At 52.1% G+C, this 12,153-nt stretch overlaps 1 protein-coding gene across 7 annotated transcripts in view; it reads left to right on the top strand.

Moving 5' to 3' along the window:
* The window catches only part of HPCAL1 (hippocalcin like 1), a 124,887-nt gene that overhangs the window by 69,982 nt on the left and 42,752 nt on the right, over positions 1–12,153 (top strand). Inside the window, exon 1 of one of the 7 annotated variants that reach the window (XM_054476314.2) lies at positions 6,792–7,062. The exons of the other annotated variants lie outside the window; for them this stretch is intronic. The gene's annotated coding sequence lies outside the window, so the exon portion shown is untranslated. Of the gene's footprint in view, positions 1–6,791; positions 7,063–12,153 lie in introns of those variants that run through there. 7 annotated transcript variants of the gene reach the window in all.

Here is a 12,153-nt window from a genome sequence, read left to right as displayed (position 1 = left end):
CCCCGCTGGAGTCATAGGAGTGTATGGAGCACCCACTCCATGCCTTCTGTCAATTACAAAGCACCTATTATGTCCCGGATACTGTGTCCAACACAGTGGACACATTGATGGGTAAGGCATAATCTCCCCCCAGGAGCTCCCAGTTGGATCGGGGAGGCAGACAGGCGAGCGTATGGCTGTGACACATCCAGGAGCTCCCAGTTGGGTCAGGGAGGCAGACAGACGAGTGTATGGCTGTGACACAGTGGGGCAAGTGGCGTCACCAAGGCAGAACCCAGCAGTCGGGGCCTGAAGCCCCCACACCTAGCCGCAGCCTTCCCGAAACAGCTGAGATCAGCCTGGAGAGCTCTTCCTCCCCGCCTGCCGAGAGGGTGGCGTGGGTCCCATCGCTCTCTGTCAGCCACGGCTGCTCCTCAGAAGGGCGTCACCTGTGGAGACGGTGACAGCTGCTCCTGTTCCCTGCCCCAAGGACAGGATCTGGAGCCTGTGGGTGTGTAAGGAGCCAACTCCCTGACCCCAAAACTGTGGCTGGTTCTGGAGAAGGTGGCCAGGCTCTGGGTCCCGGGACTGTGGCCCCCCTCCTGCCTCTAAAGCCCCTCTTCTGGCCTCCATGACTTCAGCCCCTCCCGCCCCCAGAGGGAGGGATCAGCCCTACAAGGGACCCGAGAGAGGGAGCCTCACACACAGGCGCTGCCTGGCTCTCCTCCAAGCTGGCCTGAGCCCTGGGCAGTGTTCTGAGTCTCAGCCACACAGCTGTACAGGGCGGGTGAGAGCAGCAGCCTGAGAGCTGCGACCCAGGGCCAGGGTTTTCCTGGAGCAGCAGGAGGGATGAGTTGGGTTTCTGTAACTACACGGGCCAAGAAGAGGGAAAGGATGCTCTGGGAAGGAGAGTGGCTTTGGGCCAGCATTTGGGCCAGTGGGACTCGGAGGCGAGGGAGGTGGTAAGATCCCTTGCTTGGGATGAGAGGCAGATGGCGAAACTGAGGCTTGGAGCAGAGGGAGAGACATGCTGCTTCTCCATGAATGAGACATGAGGGGATCACAGAGGCCTGGAAGCATCGGCATCATCAGATCATCCGACTCGATAATAGAAAAATTAAAATTTAAAGTCATTGAAAGTGACGAGTGACAGAAATGTTCCTAGAAACTGGAGATTGGGTGCTGAGCGGATCTCAGGATAGATGATATCAGACACAACATCCCCTGGGCTGAGGTTTTTTTTTTTTTTTTTTTTTTTTTTTTTTTTATGTTTCAGAATTCTAAGGCAAGGATGAAAGCCTTCTCTATCCTTGAGGTGCTGGGTTTCCTCAGCCTCCACTGTCCAGCCTCGAGCAGCTGCCCCCTCTCACCTGGTCCTCAGCCTTCTGGAACAGACAGGCCCCCCACAGTGGCCCAGCCCAGGCCACCAGCACCACCCCCAGAGGTTTATGCCATCTTCATGCAGTGGGAGGCTCAGCCCCCACACTGGGACCTGTCCACTTTAGCCCCAAGGATCTTGTCGAGGTCAAATCTTTGGAACTCAGGGTCCTTGGGAACTTCTGGGCCAGGCAACCCGGCCATCACAGGGGCTCCTGCGGGGTTGACTTTATGATGCATTTGGGTCAGGAGGTCTGTTTTTATCCCTTGGGCCTCTAGGAAAGTCCGTCCTGGCCAAGTCCTCTGTCCCCTAGTGTCATGGCTGGCTGGCCCTGGAGCTCGGGTGGCCTGGCCCGGCCCGCCTGCTTCCCCACAGGCAGCGGCTCTGGCATCTGCTGCCTGCAGTGCTCCAGATGCTGCAGGCTCCTTCCTTCCTTCAGGGCGTCCTAAGTCCCCCGAGTCTCGAATCCCCAGTCTCAGCTGAGTCCTCGAGGTCAGTGGGGCAGAACGCCAGAGCCCTGGCACAATGGGCTGCATAAAACACTTATTTTAATTATAAGAGTTATGTAAGAACATATCAGAAAATTGGCAAAATACAGGGCAAAAAAAAAAAAAATCACTGATGGTCGCCTTCTCACACAGTCACACACAGTGGTGTGCAGCCTTCTGGCTTTTGGTTGCTTTGTTGTAGTATTGGCACTTGCGTTACAAGATTTTGTGTTGATCATTCTTGTTTTTGCTGTGGTCTTTAAGGATTACAGCGACAGCTGTTCCTCTTCAGGATGCAAGGAGACGAGCCTGCCCTCAGGGAGCTGACAGTCCAGCGGGAGGCATCCTGTCTGCAGGGCCTATTCGGGGGACAGGGCAAGAGGTGCAGTGGAGCCAGACCTTGCCCTCCAGAAATGCAGGGAGACAGACACGGGTGTATTTAATTCAAATACAGCATGTGGTTCTGAGAAGCCTTCTTGGAAAGGGCCTGGGATTGAGCTGGGCACAAGCAGGGAGGTCTCAGAGTGGAGGCGGCAGTTCTACCCCACGGCGTAGAGGAGGCGCCCTGATCACTGCCTTTCAGCCATGGCCCTGCCTGTAATCTTATCTTTTTTGTTGATTGTCGTTGGCTGATGTTGGCTGTTGACGTGTCCTCCACCAGAGTGGAGAACTCCCTAGGGCCGGACCCTTTGTCCTTATTCACCCAGAGAATAGGTGCCTTAAAATACTGACTGGACAGAAGGAGGAAGAGATGGGTGGGGGGCCCTGTCATGGAAGAATTCCTTGGGTCAGCTGCAGAGGAGTAGGCCTTGGCAGGGAGCTGGGAGCCTGGAGGGGAGTTGAAGATGTCTCCCATAGTCAGCTGCCTTTAGGGAAGAAATACTAGAACGTCACAAAAGAGAAAAGAGGTGGGGAAGGGGAGGAAAGCATTTCCACCCACAGTCCCGTCGGGAGAGGTAACATTTTGGAGTACAGTGTGCCCTGCCCCAGCAGGCCCTGGCTGGATGCATATTCCTATAGACATAATTCTGTAAGTGAGACCATTCCTTATCTACTATTTTACAACCTGTTTTTGTTTTTTCCATTTAGCAACACTTTGTTCTTCCCTAGAATTCACCAGGCAGGACAGGGCTGACGAGGGAGCCCCTCCCACCTGGACACTCAGTGGCCCCTCCCGGGACTCGGGGCTTTCCTGGGGCCCTCAGCTGTGGAGCAACAGCTCCTTGTGCATCAGAGCCATGGGGGATGGGGGCCAGGGGGCACAGGTACGACCGCCACTCCCATCTCGTGTCCTTTAAAAAGCTCGAAGAAAAGCGGTTAGCCAAGAACACAAATTACGGTGATGTTGTTTGCAGCGTGGCGTGTTGGGATCACATCAACTCTGAAGTGAGAATTGCCATCGATTTGAGCCCAGATCATCCTGTTAGCAGCTGTGTGGCCTGGGGCAGGGTGCTTACCTTCCAGACTTTAGTTCCCTCACTGTACAACAGGGACAGGGATCATATCTTTCTCTGAGAGTTGAAGGAAGAAGTGAAACCAAATGCAGCCCCATGACAGCCCCTTATGCGTGGTAGGCACTCGGCAGGTGCTGGCTCCCTTACTGCCCGAAGGAATCGGTTGACAAGCTCTCAATAATTCAAGAGAGTAGCTGCAGAGACAATAATTATATTAGCTGATGTGGTTTGGATGCGTGTCCCCTCCAAGTCCATGTTGAAATGTGATCCCCAGCGTTGCAGGAGGGGTCTGGTGGGAGTTGATTGGATCGGGGGGCAGATTCCTCATGAATGGCTTGGGCCATCCCCTTGGTGATGAGTGAGCAATTTGTTTGATTAAAAGAGTGTGTCACCTCCCTATTCTTTTGTTCCCGCTCTTGCCATGTGACACGTTGGCTCCCCATTGCCTCCCACCATGATTGTAAGCTCCACCAGAAGCAGATGCTGGCACCACACTCCCTGTACAGGCTGCAGAACTGTGAGCCAGTGAAGACACTTTTCTTTATAAATTCCCCAGTCTCAGGTATTCCTTTGTAATAATGCAAACAGACTAACACATTAGCCATAGCCATTTATTAACATAATTTTAAAAGATTTCAGTCTTGTGCTGAAATTCTTATGTTGGTGGTTACACATTTGTCAAAACTTAGTGACCTGTACACTCTACAAAGGATGAACTTAATTGTGTGTAAAGTATACCTTAATAAACTTGACTTTACCAAAAAAAAATCCCTTTTTCTTTTGAGATTGGGTCTCACTGACCCAAGCTGCAGTGCAGTGGCACAATCTCGGCTCACTGCAACTTCCACCTCCTGGGTTCAAGCAGTCCTCCCACCTCAGCCTCCCAAGTAGCTGGGATTACAGGCGTGCATCACCACACCTGGTTAATTTTTGTATTTTTAGTAGAGATGGGGCTTCACCATGTTAGCCAGGCTGGTCTTGAACTCCTGATCTCAAGTGATCTGCCCGCCTTGGCCTCCCAAAGTGCTGGATTACAGGTGTGAGCCACTGCGCCCAGCCTTTATATCTTTTGACTGTCACAAAATGCATATTTTATTTAAGTTTGCCATAAACAGAATATTTTTACATACTGTATTGTAACCTGTTTAACATAATAATTAATCAGATATGTTGTCCTGTGTTATTAAAATCACCCCTTGTGGGCCAAATTTGAAAGCAGTACTCTGTTCCTGGGTGTGCACCGTAACTTCTTTAACGAACACCCTGCTGTTCAGTAGTGAGGCTGCATCCTTCTAGAAAGCGCTGTTGAGAGGTGTGAGGAGGCTGCCACGCAGGCTGCACCGCCTCAAATGGCAGGTGGAAGGCGGCTGGGTGGAGCCGCAGCAAATGCACCCTTGCCCCTGAGCCAGGACCCAGACTGCACCTTTCCGTTGCTTCACACCAGCAGCGCTTTACCTGGAAAGGTGTCTGGACAGTGCTTGCGAATGTAACTGGCATTCTGCTGGCTTCTCAACTCTGTGGACACCAGTGCAGTCAACAACTCTCACTCACTGCAGGCACCTGCTGTGCCCACCTGCTGCCATCTGAGTGTCACGACCACACCCCATCCCTGTCCTTTCATGCACTGTCTGCCCACACACACTCTTCCACCCTCTGTGGGCAGGGCCCCTGCCACCTCTGAAGCCCCCTGCCATCTCTCGGCAGCCCCCTCCTCCCCCTGGCTCCCGTGTCCTGCCCACCTCCCCACACTGGCACCTCCTGAGCAGCCCTGGCTGAGCATCCACTCTGAGGGCAGACCCTGGCCGGGCACCGAGATACAAAAGGTTATGAGGGTGTTCTGTTGAGGAACTGAGTCCAGTGTGAACAGTGAACACAGAAACATAAAGGGACATCCAGAATCCCCATCCCCATCCCCAGGGTGGTGAGCCACCGAGGGGGGCCAGGCATGGGGGAGGGTATTCAAGGGCGGCAAGCCACCAAGGGGACAGGGCAGGCACAGGGAGGGCTTTCAGGGAGTGCAAGGAGAGAGCGCTGGAGGAGGTGAAGATGCTGGTTGAGGGCACGGGTGAGGCGGGGAGGCGTTTTGACTTTGGACTGAAGGCCTTAATTGACCAAGGTGGTAATTTCTACTCCTGTGACCTCAAGACAGGCTGGACATTGGAGGATGGGATGACACTGGCTCTTCTGGGGTAACTTGTCTGGGTTTAAGGTTCTTGATGGGGTTTAGGACATGGCGGGACCCTAAGGATGGTGCCAGCATCTGAATTCTCTGCCATCTTCCGGAGTCAGGACTCTGCAGCTACCTTGCCCAAGAAAAAGTAGAGAAAGGTGGTTTCATGTTTTGGTTTTTTTTTTTTTTGACTGCTTTGAAGGGAAGTGTGGGACTCATTTGCACACACAGTTAATATTTCCAAGGCTTGTGCGGGGCCAGAGAGATTTGGTTGCAGCTGTTAGTTTTACTTCCTGTCCTGATAAAGGAGGGTGCTTGCCTCAGCCCTCACCTGCTGCCATAACAAAGCTCCATGGACCGGGCCGCCTAAACGCAGACACATACTCAGCTCTGGAGGCGGGAGGTCTAGATCAGGGCGTCCGCACTGTCAGGTTCTGGGGAGGGCTCTTCCTGCTTTGCAGGTAGCTTTTTTCTCTGTGTCCTCCTGTGGAATGAGAGCAAGCTCTAGTCTCTTCCTCTTCTTACAAGGACACTAATACCATCACGGGGGCCTCACTCTCCTGACCTCACTGCAACCTAATTACTTTCCAAAGGCCCCACCCCCTACCACCACTGCCCTCGGGGTTCGGGCGTCTGTGTACACATTTGAGGAGACGGCACAGCCGTTCATCCGTGACCACACTGCATGTTCCAGGGAGAGACTGGAGAATGGCTGCTGTTTGCTGGGCACCTGAGCTGGTTATAGATGTTAAATCCTCATGGTAGAAAATGTGAAAAATACAGAAACAATTATAATGCATAATCCTACAATTCAGAGATCATCACAGCAGACATATGGGTCCATTTCTTCTGGTCAGTATTCCTTTACAGCGAGGCGGACAGACCCATGCTGTAATTGAGTCATGCTATGTATTTGTTTCAGGCCCTGCTTTTTCTTTCCACTTAAGACTATATCATTCATTTTCTGTATCATTAAAAATATTTGTGGTCGGGTGCGGTGGCTCATACCTGTAATCCCAGCACTTTGGGAGGCCAAGACGGGCAGATCACCTGAGGTCAGGAGTTCGACCAGCCTGGCCAACATGGTGAAACCCCATCTCTACTAAAAATATAAAAATTTGTCCATCTGGGCCAGTGTGTGATTCCGAAGACTACATTTGAAGTCCAGCCTTACAGCTTTCCAAAAACCTGTGCCTCCTGCTTTCTGCTTGTAAATGTCCCTCACGACTGGTTTCCCAGAAAAATTGTGAGGATGAGCGAGGTGTTGCTTGTGGAAGTTACTTTGGAGGGAAAGTGTTTGTGACACCGCATGGGTGTGGCCCATGGGGCTCCTGAGGGTGGATGGACGTGGGAGTGGACAGGCCTGGCTCCTTTTCTTGGTGGGCTGGGCTGGGCTATGGGCAGGAGCTATGGCCGTGGCTGACCCTTCTGCAATGGGAGCTGAGCAGTGGTACAGTTAGATGGCTGCGCAGACGGTCCGATGGCCTGTCCTCCAAGGCCTTGAGTGATGGGATGACCATAACCGTTGGATGTCTCTCAATAGGCTTTGCCTTAACCATGCCAGCAATTCCACCGTCCACTTTATCAGCCCTGGTATGTACATCAGATTGGCTAAGGGCGCAAAACTGGAATGCTATTAAATTCCAGAGGCTCTGGTTGCTTGAAAAGAGCTGAAAATAAGATAAAATTTCACAGGGTTAAAGGCAGGCTTTGCACTGTGGTTTAAGTATAGAGTCGTCCATTCATGAGAGTATAGGTTTGGGAGACAATAAGATTGGAGAGGCTTGAGCGCACACTCAGAACCAGTGGCTCTTTCTTAGTCTGTCCTTGCTGGCTGTACTGCAGCCCCCTCAACTGGAATCAGATGTGGCCCAACCATAAATACTTTGGACAAAGCTCCCCCAAGTCAGGCATGGCCTCTTGTTAGGGAAGGTGGACTCCCTGACCCGAGTCCACCTGGAGGTCCAGGCAGGAATTAGAACCACTTCAGAAAAGCTCTGCACAGATTTAATTGCACGAGTACCTGCAGCTCAGAGTTGCAGACTGAGCGTGTTGTGCAATTGTTGGGCAGCTTTTCCCTTGGCCACAGTAGATTTGCAATTAAGAAAAACAAATCCAGCTCTCAGTCAGAAGTGTGCAAGGTTTGCTTGGTCTGGAGACAGCCGCTTCTGTGCTCTGGGGTAGTGAGGAAGTGTGTGGGCAGGTTGGAAAATAAGCCACATGTATGTACCCTGGGCTCAGCCCCCATCTTAGTGGGCATACCGGGGCCCACGAGATCCGGGGACTATTTATGCAGGGTCTGCTGGGGCAGGGGCGTGGGTAGGTGTGTGCTGCTTGTGTTGTTGAATTGGGATTTTTCCAGCCAGACCAGTCTGCTGGGACAAGCCTTCTGGCTCTGGGCCAAAGGCCTCCCCAGCTGTGATCCATTCAGGCCTAGAAAGCTGGGGGTGCTGACTGTCACCACCCACTGGCCTCCATGGTGTGTCCACAGAGGGCCACCTTCCTGCAGGGCTGAGCTACTCCTGTCTGGGTGTAAGAGCTTCTTGTAAAGTCCCTAGCAGGGTTGCTCCCTACAACCCACCCCTCCCCATTGTCTCTCTCTCTCTACATGACTATTATTCACTCTTCAAGTCTCTGTTTAGATGTCACCTCCTCTGGGAAGCCTTCCCAGATTCCAGGTGGGGCTGGAGGCCCTTCTGCAGTCTCCCCTGGCATCCTGCACTCACTCACCTATGACACATATCATTGGCCGCGAAATCTCCTGGGCACTTATCACACTGCGGGTTCCTTGAAAACAGGAATCACTCTTGTTCTCTGCTGCATCTTAGGATGGTGCCTGGCACATAGTAGGAGTCCAATTAAGAATGTTTTGAATGAGTGAAAGAGTGCCTAAATGAGACTTGTATTCCAGCGTGAAGACCAGCCCACCACCCTGATAGGAAAGTTCAAGTGTGGGAACTACTGGGGATCTTGATGGCCTGGGTCCTCTGGATCACTGCTTGTGTAGGACGGAGGTAGGCCCTGAGTTCTCATGGGGGCTGGTGAGCAGAGTGGGGCCCCAGGATGCCTGATGGCCCGGTCTGAGGTGTGCAGGTGCCCCTGAGGTGGGCACCACCCGGGAGATGCATGTATCTGTGAAATACTGGATAGGCCCTTAGTCTAAGCAAGGAGGCATCTGAGCTCCTTAAAGGATTCTGCAAGGATGTCATGTTGTGCTTTGAACAATAGAGACGTGGGTCTCCGCAGCCGAAGTTCCGCGCAGGGACCTTGACTCTCCCTTCCCGCTGTGTGGCTCCAGCAAGTCTCCTCCCGCCTCAGGTCTGGGTTTCCAGGCATTAAGTGACAAAGTGGATGTGATGCTCCTTCTGGACTGTAATGCGCACTGCGTGGAGATGTTCGTGTCCTAGTGTAGACTGGGCATTGTCACATCAGGCAGGACTGCAGGGACAGTGTTTGTCAGCCTGTCTTCTGGGCAACTTGGGGTATCCTCCCTTTATATCACCTCCTGCGCAGGTGCTCTGTGCCACCAGAACATAATGTCATTTGGGATCCCTGATGGGACATTTTGAGACTTTGGTTCACAGTAAAGATTGGTCCTGTGTGGTCTTAAAGTAATATGGCTTAAAAACAAATGGCTGTCAGGGAATTGTAAATTAAAGCAAACACCGATGAGAATGGCCCAAATCCAGGACACTCAGCACCAAATGCGAGGGAGGATGTGAAGCTACAGGAACCTTCACTCACTGCTGGTGGGAACGCAAAACAGTACAGCCACCTTGGAAGACAGTTTGACAGATCCTTAGAAAGCTAAACACACTTTTACCCTGTGATCCAACAATCATGCTCCTTGATATTTACCCAGAGGAGTTAAAAAAACTTATGTCCACACAAAAACCTGCACATGGGTGTTTCTAGTGGCTTTATTCACAATTATTCATAACAGGTGGAACTCGGAGGCAGCGAAGGTGTCCTTCAGCGGGTGAATGGATAAATTAGCTGTGGTGCATCCAGACAATGGAATATTATTCCACAGCACTAAGAACAAATGAGCTAGCAAGCCATGAAAAGACATGGGGGAACTCATCTGCATATCAGTAGGTGAGAGAAGCCAGTCTGAAAAGGCTATGCCTATGGAGGATTGCAACCCTATGATATCCTAGGAAAGGCAAAGGTGTGGAGATAATAAAAAGATCAGTGGTTCCTAGGGGTTAGGAGGAAGGGAGGGATGAGCAGGCAGAGCACAGGGCATTTTTAAGGCAGTGAAACTGCTCTGTATGATACTGTAGTGGTGGAGCCATGTCATTGCACAGTTGTCAAAACCCATAGAATATACAGCACCAGCAGTGAGTCCTAATGTAACCTATGGACTTGGGTGATAATGACGTGTGAAGGGACAAGGCAGCTTCATCCGTTGTAACAAACAGCCACCCTGGTAGTAGGGAGAGCAGGAGGTATGTAGAGAACTCTGTGCTTTCCACCCGATTTTGCCGTGAACTAAACAGCTCTAAAAAATAAAGTTCATTAATTAAAAAAAAAAAAATGGAAATGGCCACAGGCAAAGCACTGCGTGGAGGGCCACGCATCCCAAGCAAGTCAGCTAGAGTAGAGGCAGGAACAAAACAGGTCTATGAGGTTCTGGATGAGAAGCCACATGTACCACCCCCTCCCTGCTCCCGTGTGGGACCCAGTGAAGACCTCCTGTGCCCGGCTGCAGCTGCTGGGTGTGGGAGTGTGCTGTCCACAGCAAACCAGCCATGAAGGCTGCACACCTTCCTGTTTCTGCCCAGCCACACCACAGGGCACTCAGCCCTTTTCCTGAGCACTCGAAGCTGCGTTTCCTCGAGCTCCTTCCTGTTTAAGAACAGGAGGGGAGTGGCGGCTCGCTTGTGCACCACTTTCCAGGGCAGTGGTGTGCGGGACACCCTGCAGCACCTTTGACTCCTCCTCTGGGAATGAGGCGTGGTTTAATCCGCACACCCCTTACCATTAGAGTCTGCAACTAGTCAAAAGGTGAATCTGGCCGGGCGCGGTGGCTCATGCCTGTCATCCCAGCACTTTGGGAAGCTGAGGCAGGAGGACTGCTTGAGCCCTGGAGTCCAGACCAGCCTGGGCAACATAGTAAGACCTAGTCTCTACAAAAAGTAAACAAAATTAGCCTGGTGTGGTGTCATGTGCCTGTGGTCCCAGCTACTCAGGAGGCTGAGGTAGGAGGATCACTTGAGCCCAAGAGGTTGAGGCTGCAGTGAGCCAAGATCGCACCACTGTGCTCCTGCCTGGGTGACAGAATGAGACCCACCCCCCTTTTTTTCAGACCGCATCTTGCTCTGTCGCCCAGGCTGGAGTGCAGTGGCGCGATCTCGGCTCACTGCAACCTCCACCTCCCAAGTTTAAGCAATTCTCTTGCCTCAGCCTGCCAAGTAGCTGGGATTACAGGCACCCGCCACCACACCCGGCTAATTTTTGTATTTTTAGTAGAGACTGGGTTTCACTATGTTGGCCAGGCTGATCTCAAACTCCTGGCCTCAAGTGATCTGCCCACTTCGGCCTCCCAAAGTGCTGGGATTACAAGTGTGAGCCACCCAGCCCTGAGTGAGACCCTTTCTCAAAAAAAAAAAAAAAAAAAAAAAGAAAAGAAAGAAAAAAAGGTAAATCTAAGAGGTGACCAATAGGGGAATATATTTGTCGAGTCTCCTCTCCTCAGAACTGTTACCATTTGGAGAAGCATAATTCTTTGGTGTGTGCGGGGAAGTGGGGGCTGTCCTGTGCATTGTGGGGTGTTGAGCAGTATCCTTGGCCCTACCCATAAGATGCTAGTAGGCATGTCCCCTCAACTCCCCAGTTGTAATAACCAAAAATGTTTCCAGACATTGCCAAATGTACCCGGGAAAATCACTCAGGTTGAAGTCACTAAATTATATGTGTACACATATAATTACACATGCATACACATCGCGTACACACACACACACACACACACACACACACCTTTTGCTGGTGGCTCTGGATTGGTAAGCTGGCTCCATGGCAAGAATCAGCATCCTAATACGTTCCCCCCCTTTATAATAAACTTCCCAATCCTAGGCAGACAAGAGAACAACCCCAGACCTCTGCCCTCAGGGTGGGGACAAGGTGAGGGAGGTGGCGGCCAGGCAAGAAGGTCATTTATTTCTTCAGTCACATCAGATGAGCCGCTTTCCCTCACTAGGAGTGGATGGGGCTGCCAGTGGTGTCCTTGCAAAATACCCCTTGTGGGAGGAGAGGGGTGGAGGGAGAGAACCCCCTCCACACATCTCCGTGAGATGAGTGTCCACAGGGAAGGGTTTTGGGCACCCACCCTGGGGAGAGAGGAGAGCCCAAGTTACCATCTGTGGTGTCCCCTCGCTCACACTCACTACTGCCCTCCACAAACTGCCATGCTTGCTTGGTGCACGGTGCTGTGCTGGGCAATGGGGCAAGGCCCCCTCCCCCATGGGGCTACAGATGCTAATCTGCAAATCCCAGAAAAGTGGAATCTCGGTGGCAGAGTGGGATGAAGGGGAGGTACTCAGTGCTATAAAAGCCAGCAGCCGGGAGTTTCAGGGGCTTCCCTAGGGAGGGACCCTGAGCTGGGGTCTGAAGGAAGAGCAGTTCACTGGGGAGTTAGGGAGTATTCTAGGCAGAGCAAACAGTGCAGTGGCAGCCGGG

Source organism: Pongo pygmaeus, chromosome 12 (assembly GCF_028885625.2).
Source record: "Pongo pygmaeus isolate AG05252 chromosome 12, NHGRI_mPonPyg2-v2.0_pri, whole genome shotgun sequence".
Taxonomy (NCBI): domain Eukaryota; kingdom Metazoa; phylum Chordata; class Mammalia; order Primates; family Hominidae; genus Pongo; species Pongo pygmaeus.
This window is presented reverse-complemented; position numbering and strand designations above follow the sequence as displayed.